This window comes from Schistocerca nitens, unplaced genomic scaffold (genome assembly GCF_023898315.1).
Source record: "Schistocerca nitens isolate TAMUIC-IGC-003100 unplaced genomic scaffold, iqSchNite1.1 HiC_scaffold_340, whole genome shotgun sequence".
NCBI classification, from domain to species: domain Eukaryota; kingdom Metazoa; phylum Arthropoda; class Insecta; order Orthoptera; family Acrididae; genus Schistocerca; species Schistocerca nitens.
The window spans coordinates 1,335,145-1,351,004 of NW_026045874.1; the positions used below are offsets into that span (position 1 = coordinate 1,335,145).

Consider the following 15,860-nt stretch of genomic DNA (forward strand, 5'->3'; position numbering starts at 1 on the left):
AGTAGTGTTCTATTACCTCTGGCCACTAATGTTTTAATGACACCTCTCTTCTGCCTAGGACGATCGTTCGAATCCCTATGGAGGTAACGGTCGGTGTGTGTGTATCTTTTCTATGCAGTGTATAACATACACTCCCATCTGCCCCTTTAATTACTGCTACATCCAAAAAATTAAGCCCTCCATTACTGTCTTTCTGCATAGTAAATTGTATCTTTGGATTAGTACTATTTAGGTGCAACCAGAAACCGTACAATTCCCCTTCTCCATGATTCCATACCACAAAAGTGTCACCCACATACAGATACCACTTCAGAGGGCTTTCACTGGCAGAGTCCAGCAGCTGCGACTAATTTCCAGTATGATAATGAGTTTTACGAACAAAGCGCCCTGAGTCCAGCTGTTGCAAATCTATTCATGGAATATTTCGAACAGCAGGCGCTGCAGTGTGCCAGTAAAAGCCCTTTGAAGTGTTTCAGCTTCCCATTTAAACGGAATGTTTCCTCATCACCAAACACTGTGCAAGAAAGCAGTCATCCTGTTATGTTGGCGAGAACGAAATTACAGAGCTCTACATGTTTGTCACCTTCACCAAAAGCTTGCAGTAGTTGAATTTTGTTTGGTTTCGTGTGTAAACGTCGACGTAACACACGCCAGACGGACAACAGGGGGCACGTGCTGTCGAGCTGCACGGCAAGCGGATTTCTGCGGGCTCCTTGTGAAACTATGGCGGATGCGTTCGACGTCTGTGTCAGACACTCGAGGACGGCCCAGCGATTTGCCTTTACACAAACAACCTGGTTCTCGGAATTGTTCACGCCATCGTCTAATGCTCTGTGCTGTTGGAGGATCCACACCATACCTAGTACGAAAGTCACGCTTAACAGTTATCACTGATTCGCACTGCGCAAAACGTAGAATACAAAACGGTTTCTATTGTTCAAAAATGGTTCAAATGGCTCTCAACACTATGGGACTTAACATCTTAGGTCATCAGTCGCTTGAACTTAGAACTACTTAAACCTAACTAACCTAAGGACATCACACACATCCATGCCCGAGGCAGGATTCGAACCTGCGACCGTAGTAGTCGCTCGGTTCCAGACTGAAGCGCCTAGAACCGCTTGGCCACTGCGGCTGGCCGGTTTCTATTGTCCCGACATCATTTTTACCAGAACTAAAGTGGGCACACACTGCTGCTACCTAGCGGGGACCGTGTAAAACTCGAGAGTTTACTCTTTCTAACTGTACGTTGCTGACGCACATATGTCAAACATTTTTTTCATATATCTGATGATTCTTTTTGATACATCCTGTATTTTCAAATAGTTACTCAAAGTGGCCTACAGCAATGTAAAAACTGGAGCTGTAGTGGGAAAAAAATTTGGTCGGCTTTACTGATATTTAGTGAATCGAATGTACGGGGTGTTCAAAAAGTCTCTCCGCAGTGCCGTATGATTGTTTGCCTGCCTGGGTCACTTCCCTTCAAGTGGACTCTCCCAACATTCCACTGTTTCGTTTATCTGAGCCAGCGGCAGTAGTATCGGTGGTGTGTGTCGTCACGTGTTGACGTGGACGTTTAAGTTTACTTCCCTTGTTCGTTTGTTTCTTTTTTGTTACTATTAAAATGCTAACCATTGAAGAATGTGTGTTTTTAGTCGAACAAGTGTTCAAAGCTGGCGGCAAATACACAGTTTCAGTTCATCAAACATTTAATTCAGTTTGCCCGGAGACAACACTCGCACATTACGATACTGTGCGAGATCTGACTAACAAATTTCGAAGTACGTGTTCAGTGACAGATGCACCGGGAAATGGTCGTCCTAGTGTTTTGTCTGAGGATAAACTACTCGATATTTCCGATAAAATGTCGATGAGTCCGAACAAGTCAGCAAGAAAACTCGCCCAGGAAATCGACGTTAGTGTCGGAAAGGCCCACACAGCTGTAAGGAAAAAATTAGAACTTTTCCCATACAAAGCGACAGTGGTGCAAAAACTGAAAAGTACTGATCATGGCAAGAGGCTGCATTATTGTCAATGGTTCCAAAATTTCGTTCAACAAATTGGAAGGGGTATTCGTAATGAAACATTTTTCAGTGATGAGGCGTGGTTTCATTTATCCGGGTACATAAACTCGCAAAATTCTGGTCTGTGGAATAGTGCAAATCCATTGTGTATTCATGAGTAAGCACATCATTCTGTGAAAATAGGAGTTTGGATTGCAATTTCTAGACGTCAGATTGTGGGTCCCATATTTTTCAACGAAACAATAAACGCACAACGATACTGCAGTGATATTCTGTAACCATTCATAGCGGTTCTAGGCGCTTCAGTCCGGAACCGCGCGCCTGCTACGGTCGCAGGTGCGAATCCTGCCACGGGCATGGATGTGTGGGATGTCTTCAGGTTAATTAGGTTTAAGTAGTGTCTACGCCTAGGGGACTAATGACCTCAGAAGTTAAGTCCGATAGTGCTTAGAGCCATTTGTACCCATTCATTGGAGAACTTGTGTTAAGTGAAATAGTGAACGGTTATTTTCAACAAGATGGTGCAACCGCGCATGCAGCTCGCGTTTCAATGTCACTGCTTGCTGATGTTTTTGGTGATCGCATAATTTCACACGGACTTTGGCCTCCACGATCGCCTGACCTAACAAAAAAAAATGGTTCAAATAGCTCTGAGCACTATGGGACTTAACTTCTAAGATCATCAGTCCCCTAGAACGTACAACTACTTACACCTAACTAACCTAAGGACATCACACACATCCATGCCCGAGGCAGTATTCGAACCTGCGACCGTAGCGGTCGCGCGGTTCCGGACTGAAGCGCCTAGAACCGCTCGCCCACCCCGGACGGCGCCTGACCTAACACCACCTAACTTTTTCTTCTGGGGTGCAGCGAAAGCAACTGTCTATAAAAACTGTCCAAAATCCATCGACGAATTGAAAACTGCATTATCCACTTTCACTGCTCCTGTTACAGAAGAGATGTTACAGCGTGTGTTTGGAAACATGATTAGACGAATTGCATTGTGTATTCAACAACAGGGGGGACACTTTCAACATTTAATTTGAACATTTTTGAGTAAAAATGAATATTCAATAAATCAATAACTTGTACTTCACTGAGTTTCATTTCGGTATACAGGGTGTTACAAAAAGGTACGGCCAAACTTTCAGGAAACATTCCTCACACACGAAGAAAGAAAATATGTTATGTGGACATTTGTCCGGAAACGCTTACTTTCCATGCTGGAGGTCATTTTATTACTTCTCTTCAAATAACATTAATCATGGAATGGTAACACACAGCAACAAAACGTAGCTGTGTGACTTCAAACACTTTGTTACAGGAAATGTTCAAAATGTCCTCCGTTAGCGAGGATACATGCATCCACCCTCCGTCGCATGGAATCCCTGATGCTCTGATGCAGCCCTGGAGAATGGCGTATTGTATCACAGCCGTCCACAATACGAGCACGAAGAGTCTCTACAGCTTTCAAATGCCCCCATAAATGAAAGTCAAGAGGGTTGAGGTCAGGAGAGCGTGGAGGCCATGGAATTGGTCCGCCTCTACCAGTCTATCGGTCACCGAATCTGTTGTTGAGAAGCGTACGAACACTTCGACTGAAATGTGCAGGAGCTCCATCGTGCAAGAACCACATGTTGTGTCGTACTTGTAAAGGCACATGTTCTAGCAGCACAGGTAGAGTATCCCGTATGAAATCATGGCGGTGAATCGAGGAATTACAGTACAAACTGACGAAACTAAAATGAGCTCTAACATGGAAATTAAGCGTTTCCGGACACATGTCCACATAACATCTTTTCTTTATTTGTGTGTGAGGAATGTTTTCTGAAAGTTTGGCCGTACCTTTTGTTAACACCCTGTATATTCACCGCGGCATACGGCGCGCGTGGCTATGACACGGCACTGCGGAGAGACTTTTTGAACACCCAGTATCCACAAAACGGGATCTGCATCTTTTCCAAATAACATTAAACAAGTCCGCGACACGGCGATTACACACTTCGTAATTTCAAAGGAATCCCACAAGCCAAGGTCACTCAACTTTGGCTTGGAATGCACCTGTTACGCACTATCGATAGGAACATTTGCAATGCAATGTAAGAAAACGCACTGTGAAACCGTTTACTAGTATTCAGACATGAGAAGTATTTTTACTCCATCGAGATCATAGTTATATGTGAAACAGTTTTGTGCTCCACACAGTGAATTACCTGCTCTGTACTCGCAGCTCTGCGCTCTCCGCCACGCCTCGCCAGCGACTGCCTGGCTGCCCAGCACAGCGAGAGAGCGGCGCAGCTGTGTCGTCACGTGACCCACTCTCTGTGGACGCTGGCGGAAATCGCGAGGTGCGGCCTCGACGTTGCGCAACGTCCTTCCGAGAAACCAGCCGACTCTTCCTTCTGCGAAACACTGCCGTCGTTGAAACTTCCTGACAGATTAAAACTGTGTGCCAGACCGAGACTCAGGCGTGCTTGGGTAGCTCAGTCGGAAGAGCACTTGCCGCGAAAGACAAAGGTCCCGAGTTCGAGTCTCGGTCTGGCACACAGTTTTAACCTGCCAGGAAGTTTCATATAGTGCACACTCCGCTGCAGAGTGAAAATCTCCTTGAAACATGCCCCAGGCTGTGGCTAAGGTCGGTATTACACTATCAAATTTCTTTGTCAAAGATTTGATCAAAGATGTGATCAAATATTCCGTCAAATACACTCCTGGAAATTGAAATAAGAACACCGTGAATTCATTGTCCCAGGAAGGGGAAACTTTATTGACACATTCCTGGGGTCAGATACATCACATGATCACACTGACAGAACCACAGGCACATAGACACAGGCAACAGAGCATGCACAATGTCGGCACTAGTACAGTGTATATCCACCTTTCGCAGCAATGCAGGCTGCTATTCTCCCATGGAGACGATCGTAGAGATGCTGGATGTAGTCCTGTGGAACGTCTTGCCTTGCCATTTCCACCTGGCGCCTCAGTTGGACCAGCGTTCGTGCTGGACGTGCAGACCGCGTGAGACGACGCTTCATCCAGTCCCAAACATGCTCAATGGGGGACAGATCCGGAGATCTTGCTGGCCAGGGTAGTTGACTTACACCTTCTAGAGCACGTTGGGTGACACGGGATACATGCGGACGTGCATTGTCCTGTTGGAACAGCAAGTTCCCTTGCCGGTCTAGGAATGGTAGAACGATGGGTTCGATGACGGTTTGGATGTACTGTGCACTATTCAGTGTCCCCTCGACGATCACCAGTGGTGTACGGCCAGTGTAGGAGATCGCTCCCCACATCATGATGCCGGGTGTTGGCCCTGTGTGCCTCGGTCGTATGCAGTCCTGATTGTGGCGCTCACCTGCACGGCGCCAAACACGCATACGACCATCATTGGCACCAAGGCAGAAGCGACTCTCATCGCTGAAGACGACACATCTCCATTCGTCCCTCCATTCACGCCTGTCGCGACACCACTGGAGGCGGGCTGCACGATGTTGGGGCGTGAGCGGAAGACGGCCTAACGGTGTGCGGGACCGTAGCCCAGCTTCATGGAGACGGTTGCGAATGGTCCTCGCCGATACCCCAGGAGCAACAGTGTCCCTAATTTGCTGGGAAGTGGCGGTGCGGTCCCCTACGGCACTGCGTAGGATCCTACGGTCTTGGCGTGCATACGTGCGTCGCTGCGGTCCGGTCCCAGGTCGACGGGCACGTGCACCTTCCGCCGACCACTGGCGACAACATCGATGTACTGTGGAGACCTCACGCCCCACGTGTTGAGCAATTCGGCGGTACGTCCACCCGGCCTCCCGCATGCCCACTATACGCCCTCGCTCAAAGTCCGTCAACTGCACATACGGTTCACGTCCACGCTGTCGCGGCATGCTACCAGTGTTAAAGACTGCGATGGAGCTCCGTATGCCACGGCAAACTGGCTGACACTGACGGCGGCGGTGCACAAATGCTGCGCAGCTAGCGCCATTCGACGGCCAACACCGCGGTTCCTGGTGTGTCCGCTGTGCCGTGCGTGTGATCATTGCTTGTAAAGCCCTCTCGCAGTGTCCGGAGCAAGTATGGTGGGTCTGACACACCGGTGTCAATGTGTTCTTTTTTCCATTTCCAGGAGTGTATATTTGACGAAGATCTTTGACGTAGCGCTAAAGGGGTATTACACTGTCATCAAATTTTTCGTCAAAGTTCAAGATGGCTGACAATAACTTGTTATTAACTGCAGCAGTTCCACGTACCGCAATTGCATTGTGTGCACATGCGGAAAAGAAGTGGGGGAAAAAAAGGAACCATACATACGAGGTTGACACTCTTAAATTCCTGGGACTGCAACATGATAATAAATTCAGTTGGGAGGAGTACACCACAGAACTGCAGAAACTCCTTAACAAATCTGTATTTGCAATTCGAGTGTTAGTAGACATAGGCAACATAAAAATGAAAAAGCTTGCATACTTTGCCTATTTTCATTCCATAATGTCATATAGTATAATATTTTGGGGTAAAAATTCAAGTCCAACAAAAGTTTTTAGAGTCCAAAAGCGTGTAATACGTATTATTTGTGAAGTAAATTCACGGACGCCCAGCAGAAACCTCTTCAAAGAACTGGGTATACTAGCCACTGCCTCTCAGTGTATTTACTCCTTAATGAAATTTGTCCTAAATAATATATCTCTTTTTCCAACAAACAACTCAGTTCATACATACAATACCAGGAACAAAAATGATCTGCACAAGGACTTAAAAGCACTTACTTTACTTCAAAAAGGGGTCCACTACTCAGGAACACTCAGCTTCAATAATTTGCCAGAAAACATAAAAAGTTTATTTACAAATAAAGATCAGTTTAAAAGGAGCCTGAAAGGCTTACTAGTGGCCAACTCTTCCTACACCATTGACGAAATTTTTAATAGAAACATGTGATGGATTGTACTTATTCATACTATTAGTATTGTTATTTCAGATTTTTAAAAAAATTGACATGTTTCACATCCACGAGGATCTCCTCAGCACAGATCTATCGAACGAAAAACTAATCTAATCTCGGTGAAGCCGTGGGTTTTACGACGACACGATAAAAGCATTGAACAAAACTTGTTACGTGAGCTTACAGTGGAAGACGTCAAGTCGTACATCAGTTACTTAAGAATGGATGAGCATACATTTCTGTATGTGCTCAGTGAAGTGTATCCTCATATCACAAAGCACAATATTCAGTTAAGAACAGCTACATCTTCAGAAGACAGGCTCACTGTAACACTCCGATTCCTTGCTACAGGAGAGGGTTACGTTAGGTTAGGTCAGGTCAGGTCAGGTCACCAATCTTCTTAATCAATTTTTGTATTCAGGGTGCCTCACGTTGTAAAGCGCCTCATCAGCTTCATACATCCCTATTAATTTTGTAGTTGTCGGCACACACCAATTGTATTTACCGACAATGTTTATAAAAACACTACAGACGACAGAAGGCTGCAGCGATGCTAGCGCTCCATGTGGTAACATGTCACGTTGCAGTGAACAGAAGACAACCGACTTCTTTGATCAAATCTGCAGCGAGGCCCTAGATTTGATCAAATATTGGACGACATATGACAAAGTTCCTATTACACCATCAAATATCTTTGACAAAGATTTTTGACAAATATATGTGACAAAGAAATTTGATAGTGTAATACCGTCTTAACCCATCTCTCTGCAATATCCTTTCTTCCAGGAGTGCTAGATCTGCAGGTTCGCTTCTGTGAAGTTTGGAAAGTAGGAGACGAGGTAATGGCGGAAGTAAAGCTGTGTGGACGGGGCGTGAGTCGTCCTTGGATAGCTCAGCCGGTAGAGCACTTGCCCGCGAAAGGCAAAGGTCCCGAGTTCGAGTCTCGGTCTGGCACACAATTCTAGGCCGGCCGCGGTGGTCTAGCGGTACCAGGCGCTCAGTCCGGAACCGCGCGACTGCTGCTGTCGCAGGTTCGAATCCTGCCTCGGGCATGGATGTGTGTGGTGTCCTTAGGTTAGTTAGGTTTAAGTAGTTCTAGGGGACTGATGACCACAGATGTTAAGTCCCATAGTGCTCAGAGCCATTTGAACCGTTTGAGCACACAATTCTAGTCTGCCAGAAAGTTTCATATAGCGCACACTCCGCTGCAGAGTGAAAATCTCATTCTGGAAACATTCCCTAGGCTGTGGCTAAGCCATGTCTCCGCAATATCCTTTCTTCCAGGAGTGCTAGATCTGCAGGTTCGCTTCTGCGAAGTTTGGAGAGTAGGAGGCGAGGTACTGGCGGAAGTAAAACTGTGTGGACGGGGCGTGAGTCGTGCTTGGGTAGCTCAGCCGGTAGAGCACTTGCCCGCGAAAGGCAAAGGTCCCGAGTTCGAGTCTCGGTCTGGCACACATTTGTAGTTTCCCAGGAAGTTTCATATCAGCGCACACTCCGCTGCAGAGTGAAAATATCATTCTGGAGACTGCCGTAGTTTTTGCCAAGACGCCCTCTCAAACTTCCTTACTAGCGGCACATGCAACTTGCCATGTTGAAAAGTAGAGACGCCGGTGAAAAAGCAGCTTCAGCCTCACCATATTCGAAAGGCTTTTCATACTGCTCAACACTGTCGACCGCCAACCGAGATATTAGGTTCGTTTGAGCAGTTGCTAGCGGCCTCGTGCGCATGCGCAGAGCTGAATTCGGGTACGAGCAGTGCCTTCGTCCCGCTTCTGGCAACTTGAAGCCTGGCTGTTTCCCGTATGAGCAGTAGCAGGAAGTAACCAGATGCTAACTGGAAAAAAATTTCTGCCGCGTCCAAGCTGCCAGATTCGCGCATGCACTGTGCAATCTGAGTTATAGTGGGGGGTCACTTTCCACGTAACCCGTGTATATGATTCGAGATATTGCTGTTCTCTCTTCGTTTATAGCTCCCACACTGAATGAAAACAAAACAGATTTCTCTGCCCAGGTGTCATCAAGTGAATAAATATACATCCCCATAATTGTGAAAGAGTAAAATAAGTTAGTAGTTTCAAATTTCTCATTTTATAATACTTTCAAGTTAATAGCAATCAACCATTAATCATTTTAATGTAGTTATTTGTGTCGGTTTGCTAGAGAAATTTGCTTCCATTAATCTTTTCCGCTGAGGCAGTCAATTTATTTGAAACAAAGTGTTTCATTCCTATCTGTTTGTTAGTTTCGACTTCGTTCAGTTCCAAGTGCATATTTTAATTTATTGGCACGAATGGCATTATAGCATAATAAAGAACCAAAACTGAGATAACACAGTACTGGTACGCCAAAAAAATTGGTAGCACGAAAACCACGTAGAAAAGCTGAAAGGCCTATTAGGTACTTCAGAGTGCATCTGAACATATAAATGTGCAATTAGAGCGGAATGAAGCATTTTAGTATGGTTCATGAAATTCCGATGCTGCTGGAGTAGTCTCTGATGTCCTTTTCCTTTTGTGTCACTGTAAGATCTCCTAATACGTACAAACATACGTAAACATTTACTTGAAGCTGACTAAGTAGCAAATTTGGTCAGTAGTTTTGAACTAAATACTTTGTTTAAAAAATGGTTCAAATGGCTCTGAGCACTATGGGACTTAACATCAGAGGTCATCAGTCCCCTAGAACTAAGAACTACTTAAACGTAACTAACCTAAAGACATCACACATATCCATGCCCGAGGCAGGATTCGAACCTGCGACCGTAGCGGTCGCGCGGTTCCGGACTGTAGCGCCTAGAACCGCTCGGCCACCCTGGCCGGCTTTTGTTTCAAATATACTGGCAGCTGTAGCAGAGTTTTGCAAATCTGCCTTCTAGTAAAACAATGTTTTTCGATCACGAGGAACTTGTCTAGTACTTCCTCCAATCCTTAAGTTATTTCTTAATTTCTGTTTACAGCTTATATTTATAGAATGCCATTCTGTGCTAAATTGTAGAGTGGCAGCATACCATGTTTTATCGTTTTAACTCCCCACATGGATTTATATTTATTCCTAGAGTAGAATATAAACTGTCAGTTGTACAGTTTCTTTGCCTCACAATCTTGTTAATTTTGTACACATTTTGAAATAGTCATGAAATTTATTGTCCTTCATTCTGTTGTAAGCTACACAAGAAAAAACTGTGTTTTTTTTTCTTCAGGAAATTTGTATTCCATCCTACTAGCTTTTTGCAGTGCTGTGTAGATGTAAACCTGATTGGTAATGCTACACAATAATATTGCAGAGTATGAATTAAAAAGAAACTGTCAAAGTCACCCCATAGCAAAATGTTATGGTACTTTGAGCTGTGAAGTCTAGTTTTGATACGATATTTTGCCAAGAACTGCTTTCTTATTTGCACCCTTTATCTGGGTGGGATATGATAAAACAATTGCTCTAAGTACAACTCTGTATGTCCTCTCAACAACATGCCACAGGGCTGCACTTGGTCAGGTGTCGCCCCACCACGCACGAAATTCCACACAGAAAAGCGACGGAAAGCGTACGAGCAGAGCAAGCACCAAGCACGGGCTGTCTACGTCATCGTAGCTGCGCATGCGCAGTACAGCCTGTTGTCTGGCGCTCTCTGGTAACTGCTCAAACGAACCTATTATCGCAAGCAGTATCTTCCCTAAGCGGCCGTCCTTAAATTACGTGACACGAATTTCGTGATGTTCGGAGCTCTCGCCTCCTTGTCACAGGTGGTCACATTTGTGTGACACCGCCCACCTCCCCCTGGTGTTACGTAACATATTTTGCAATTTAAAATTTAAAATTTATTAAACTTATAATACACCTCCAAAATTATTTATATACGAGGTCTTTTCAAAAAATTGCGGAATTTTTGCCCACGAAGTTTTTCTATACTCACCCTTTACTTATTGTGCACGGTCCCCTTCGAAATACTCCACAATTGATAAATCACTCGCAACGCCGTTCCCACTTCCAGGAGCAGTCTCGGTACGCCTCTCCTGGATCGCGCGAAGCGCCGTCTGCGAATTTTCTTTTATCTTGACAATCATTGCAAATCTTCGTCCATTAGACGCGGTTTTCAACTTTGGAAATGAAAAAAAAAGTCACGCACCAACAGGGATGAATGTACGGCTACATTATCCTGCTGCAAGAGCCACGGATCGTCTCACCACATTTCAGGCCGTTTCCTTCTCACATTTTCTCAGAGGCGTCGCAACACGTCCAGCTAGTACCACCGATTAACAGTTCGCCCTGTGGTAAAAATTCGTGATGACCTACTCTTTCAAAGCCAAAGAAAACTATGAGCCTGCCTTTGACATTTGACCTGACCTCACGAACTCTTTTTGGCCTCGGAGAAATATTCCCATCCCATTGTGAAGAGTGAACCCCGGTTCAAAAATGGTTCGAATGGCTCTGAGCACTATGGGACTCAACGTCTGAGGTCATCAGTCCCCTATAACTTAGAACTACTTAAACCCAACTAACCTAAGAACATCACACACATCCATGCCCGAGGCGGGATTCGAACCTGCGTCCGTAGCGGTCGCGCGGTTCCAGACTGAAGTGCCTAGAACCGCTCGGCCACGCCGGCCGGCGTGAACCCTGGCCTCAACATCATAACCGCAGACCCGTGTCTCATCACCACTTATGATCCTCTTAAGGAACAACTCGTCTTCATCCGCGCGATCCAAAAGCTGTTCACCGATGGTGTGGCGGAGGTCTTTCTGGTCTCGACTTATGAGCTGTGGGATGAACCTGCCAGCAACACGATGCGTTCCAAGATGCTGTGTCAGGAATTCATGACATGATCCAACTGAATTGTCACATTTTTTGTCCAATCTCTCGGGCAGTCAGTCTCGATTGGCACGTACAGTTTCTTTGACGTTCCTGACATGAGTGTCGTGGGTAGATGTCGAAGGGCGTCACGACCATGGATCACCACCAACTTACGTCCGGCAATTTTTGAACCGTGTCAACCATTCGTAACACCGAGTACGGCTTACGCACTCATCGCCGTAGGCTCCCTGCATTATTTGGTGTGTCTCTGTAAAGGTTTTCTCGAGTTTCACGCAATATTTAATGCACACGCGTTGCTCCTCTATCTCTCCCATCTCGAAATTCGCAGACTGCGCGACGGAACGTTCTGCTCAGTGCAGCACTTAACAGCAACTAACAGAATACAACAATTAAACTTCTGACAGTTACACATTAAACATAGGCGTGTGCAGGGATGCCAACCGCATTTCGCTCCAACACACCATTGGCGCGAAATTAGGAATGTTTCGCAATTTTTTGAACAGACCTTGTATTTCTATGTGAAATCCTTTTTTTTTCGTAAAATTAGGAATGAATCATAAGTTCTAGAAAATTCGCAAAACATTACAAATCAAATAGACGATACAAAATTTATTCATCTTGTGTCCAAAGACTTTGAACCCATTTCTTGTGTCCAAACATTTTTAACCGATCCCTTCATATTATTTATGATGGCACTGCAGTGATTTCCTTTTTGATTTGGATAGTGTGGGGAATATTCGATGTGTCCCCATCATCTTCATCCAACCTTACGGCATCGTCATCGTTTCCCTGGGCTGTCTAGCTGCAATTCTCTGAGTATGGATCTTTGTGATGGGCGAAACCTCTTGTTGGCTCCGATGTGATTCCATGTGTTGGTTGGTAGCTTTTTATGATGAAAAACGCAGGCCACAAATGCCACGCGATCGTTTAAATAAGCAACCATCGACCCTAGGGCAGTAGCCATCGTACGGAACTTGCTTCAAATGTGATAGCTGTGGCAACAGCGGGGCAAATCTACGTTCAGAGTTATTATTTTCTAATCGCACAGAACCGTCTGAAGTTTGTCTAATCAAAACTGGTGCTGGTAAAGTACTTACAGCCTAGGTCGTCACACAGAGCAACACGCGACAGCCTCGCATTTTACAGTTTGTAACAAACATTGTGATACACGTACGTGATTTGCGTACCATGCAGCACCATTTTTCAATGCCCTAGCCTTTACGTTATCTAGCCTGGTATCTGTTGGCAGAATGTGTCCGGCAACCACAGGAAAATCGTCAGTGACCAGTTGGCTCCAAATATTATCCAGCACGGCGCCTGGAGCCTCAAAGTTCCGTTTTGCTAACTCCAGGTCAGTAGTTCGATTACCGGAATCAACATGCGGACCGAAAAGTGTGAAAGGTCTCTGTTGGATTCCTTTCATGTTAATTTCTTAAATCTGTTGTCATTTACGGCATACATTCCACTTCTAAATTTACTGTGGTGTTTCTGACTATCTGGGAGGAGACTGAGCAGTGAAACGTGTTACTTTTACACATAAACAAGAACGAGCTGTCACACTACTACACTTTAATACACAGTTTATATGTAATTCATGTCACACAGTCTTATACGGAACCTACATCCACTTTCTTTTATATACTGTATATGATAAGATACTGTCATCCCCCTTCCCTTCCTGTGAGAGGATGAATGAGCAAACGTATTTGTAGTTGCATGCTTGATGGTAGCAGACAAGCCTGTCTGCTAGAGAACAGTAGGACCAACGTCGGAACAGGTAGCTATGCTTTCTAAAAGCAGAGAGGTTTCTATTCTTAGTATCGTCCTGTCCGTCCCTTGTCGTGTTGGTATAGGAAGCTGCCTCACTGGTCACTTCCGTTTGTATTTGTGAGCCACCCCTCAGGAGGGACCCACGGCAGTCTGTCCGCAGCGAGCGTCTGAAGTGGTAAGATCTCCGGCTAAGCGCGTGTCTGCTAAGTCCGTAGGACAATGGATTTCTTAAGTTCAGCCTAACTGAAAATTTAATCACCTTTATTTCAGGTTTGGATCTAAAATATCTAATGTTATCTTAAATTGCAACGCAGTGTAATTCGAGTGTGAAGTTCAGAATATGTTCCGGTAGTTGCTTTGTCACTACTTTGTGAGTAAAGTGGAACCACGTGTTGATCAGTAACTCTAACTAGCATCATCAATCTTCAGTGCGAGTGTGCGTGAGATTATAACGTCTCGTCTTGACAATATTTTTCAATATAGCAACTTTTCTTTATATTCAACCCACGTGGGGTGTAGTTTGTGAGACCAGTACCACGTGCTTATACAATTGTTTGACCCATCAGGTTAGTAGTAAAACGATAGTAACCAGTTCGAGGTTTTTCTTTTGTAAATTGCTTTTCGATCTAATTTATTTTAATTATCAAAATTATTGTGGAGTTACACTCTTTGTGTAAACCAAGTTGACCACGTGAAGCATGTGGTGTAAGCATCAAAGTAGCCCTCAGCTATTCTTTTCGGGAAGATTTCACAGAGAGTTAGTATGAATTTAGTATACCAGTGTGTGGTAATTACATGACGGACAGGATTGCGCTACGAACGTAACTTCATTGGGTGAAAATTGAATCGGTTGGTTGTGGTTAATTTCCTCTTGCATATGTTTCAACGTTCTTCGTGTGTTATTTTATGAATGCAGTGTTGTATGTAGTCTCCCAATCTTGGCTCCCTATTTGATGCGTTCCGTAAGATTACTAACTCACATTTTCACAATCCTAAATAAGGCACCAGTTTAGTTATGAATCAAGTTTGATATGCTGAAATTTTAACGGGACAATAATCAGTGTTAAAATAAATGTCCAAATATAAACTGATTTATTTCTTCTTATTTAAATTGTCTTTATATATATATATATATATATATATATATATATATATATATATATATCACTGGTTATCGTAAGATGAGTACTAAAAGATTATAATTAATGTTAGTCTGGGTGGGAATTTGGTAAGCTAGACTGGATACCTGGTGAAACAGTTGCTCAGTAATGCAAGGTTAACTTCCCCAGGTAGCTCACAGCTTTTAACCCACTTTTATGGTCTTGAATATCAGCACTGCAATCAGAACAAATTAACGCAACAACATTACAAGTGTCACATTTTAACAAAACACCAGTAAGTTCGCGACGATGAGGCGTCATTCGTCGATCCACTCTCGCTGAAGCTGTTGTGGCAATGTAAATAGATTCCGAGTCAGAATCTTTGAAATATCGTACAGCTCGAAGTATAACTCGCTCGCACGGTGGATCTCCGTCGGTACCACCATCGCAGGTGAAAATAAATACGGTTTTACAAAACCTTCTCGGCTTCTCTTTAACTTTTCGAAAGCTGTTAGTCGAGCAAATCTTATTCACGTCAGTGGCAAGAGTCTGTGCGCTAGAGGAAAAATCCACGAATGTAGGCGCACAGCTTCACTTTTGTCTTCACCGTCTTCCTTTATCACAACACCTGCAAAAACAAAGGGGATACGTTTATTTCTCAGCGGCCACGAAATGATGATGCGGTAATTTTACTCATTCGTCAAGGAGCATTAATATTGTTGGTTGAGCATCTGCTGCAGTAGTACCTGATCGCACATGCGCTGTGTCATCCACAGATAAAACGAATACTTCACCCAGGTCCAAAACCGAAGCCACAGGTTCAAGGTTTCTTACATCAGCTGTTCATAATTATTCATCTTTATGCTGTACATAAAGTGTGTACAGTTTAACAGAACAGTTAGCATGTATGTTTCCTCTTTACTGACTCGTCTGGGAAGCAGTTTGAAATATATCCCTGACCGAGTGATGGTACAGCCTCGTTTACATAGTGGGGCGTGTAAGTCGTCCTGTCCCTTGCAGCACCCCATAATTTCAGTGTAACTTCGACCATCAGCTGTGCCACCAAAAACTCCAGTCTACGTTTGACTTCAGGTAACCCGAATTGATTTTCACATGCTCTAGGCCGGCCAACAGTTCAAATGGCTCTGAGCACTATGGGACTTAACATCTGAGGTCATCAGTCCCCTAGAACTTAGAACTATTAAACCTAACTATCCT

At 44.5% G+C, this 15,860-nt stretch overlaps 1 protein-coding gene across 1 annotated transcript in view; it reads right to left on the reverse strand.

Annotated features, from left to right (window-relative positions):
• Positions 1 to 4,331, reverse strand: part of LOC126227756 (ankyrin repeat and protein kinase domain-containing protein 1-like) — a 40,809-nt gene extending 36,478 nt beyond the window's left edge. The window contains exon 1 of the mRNA XM_049942243.1: positions 4,241 to 4,331. The gene's annotated coding sequence lies outside the window, so the exon portion shown is untranslated. The remainder of the gene's footprint in view (positions 1 to 4,240) is intronic.
• Positions 4,332 to 15,860: the final 11,529 nt, after the last annotated feature.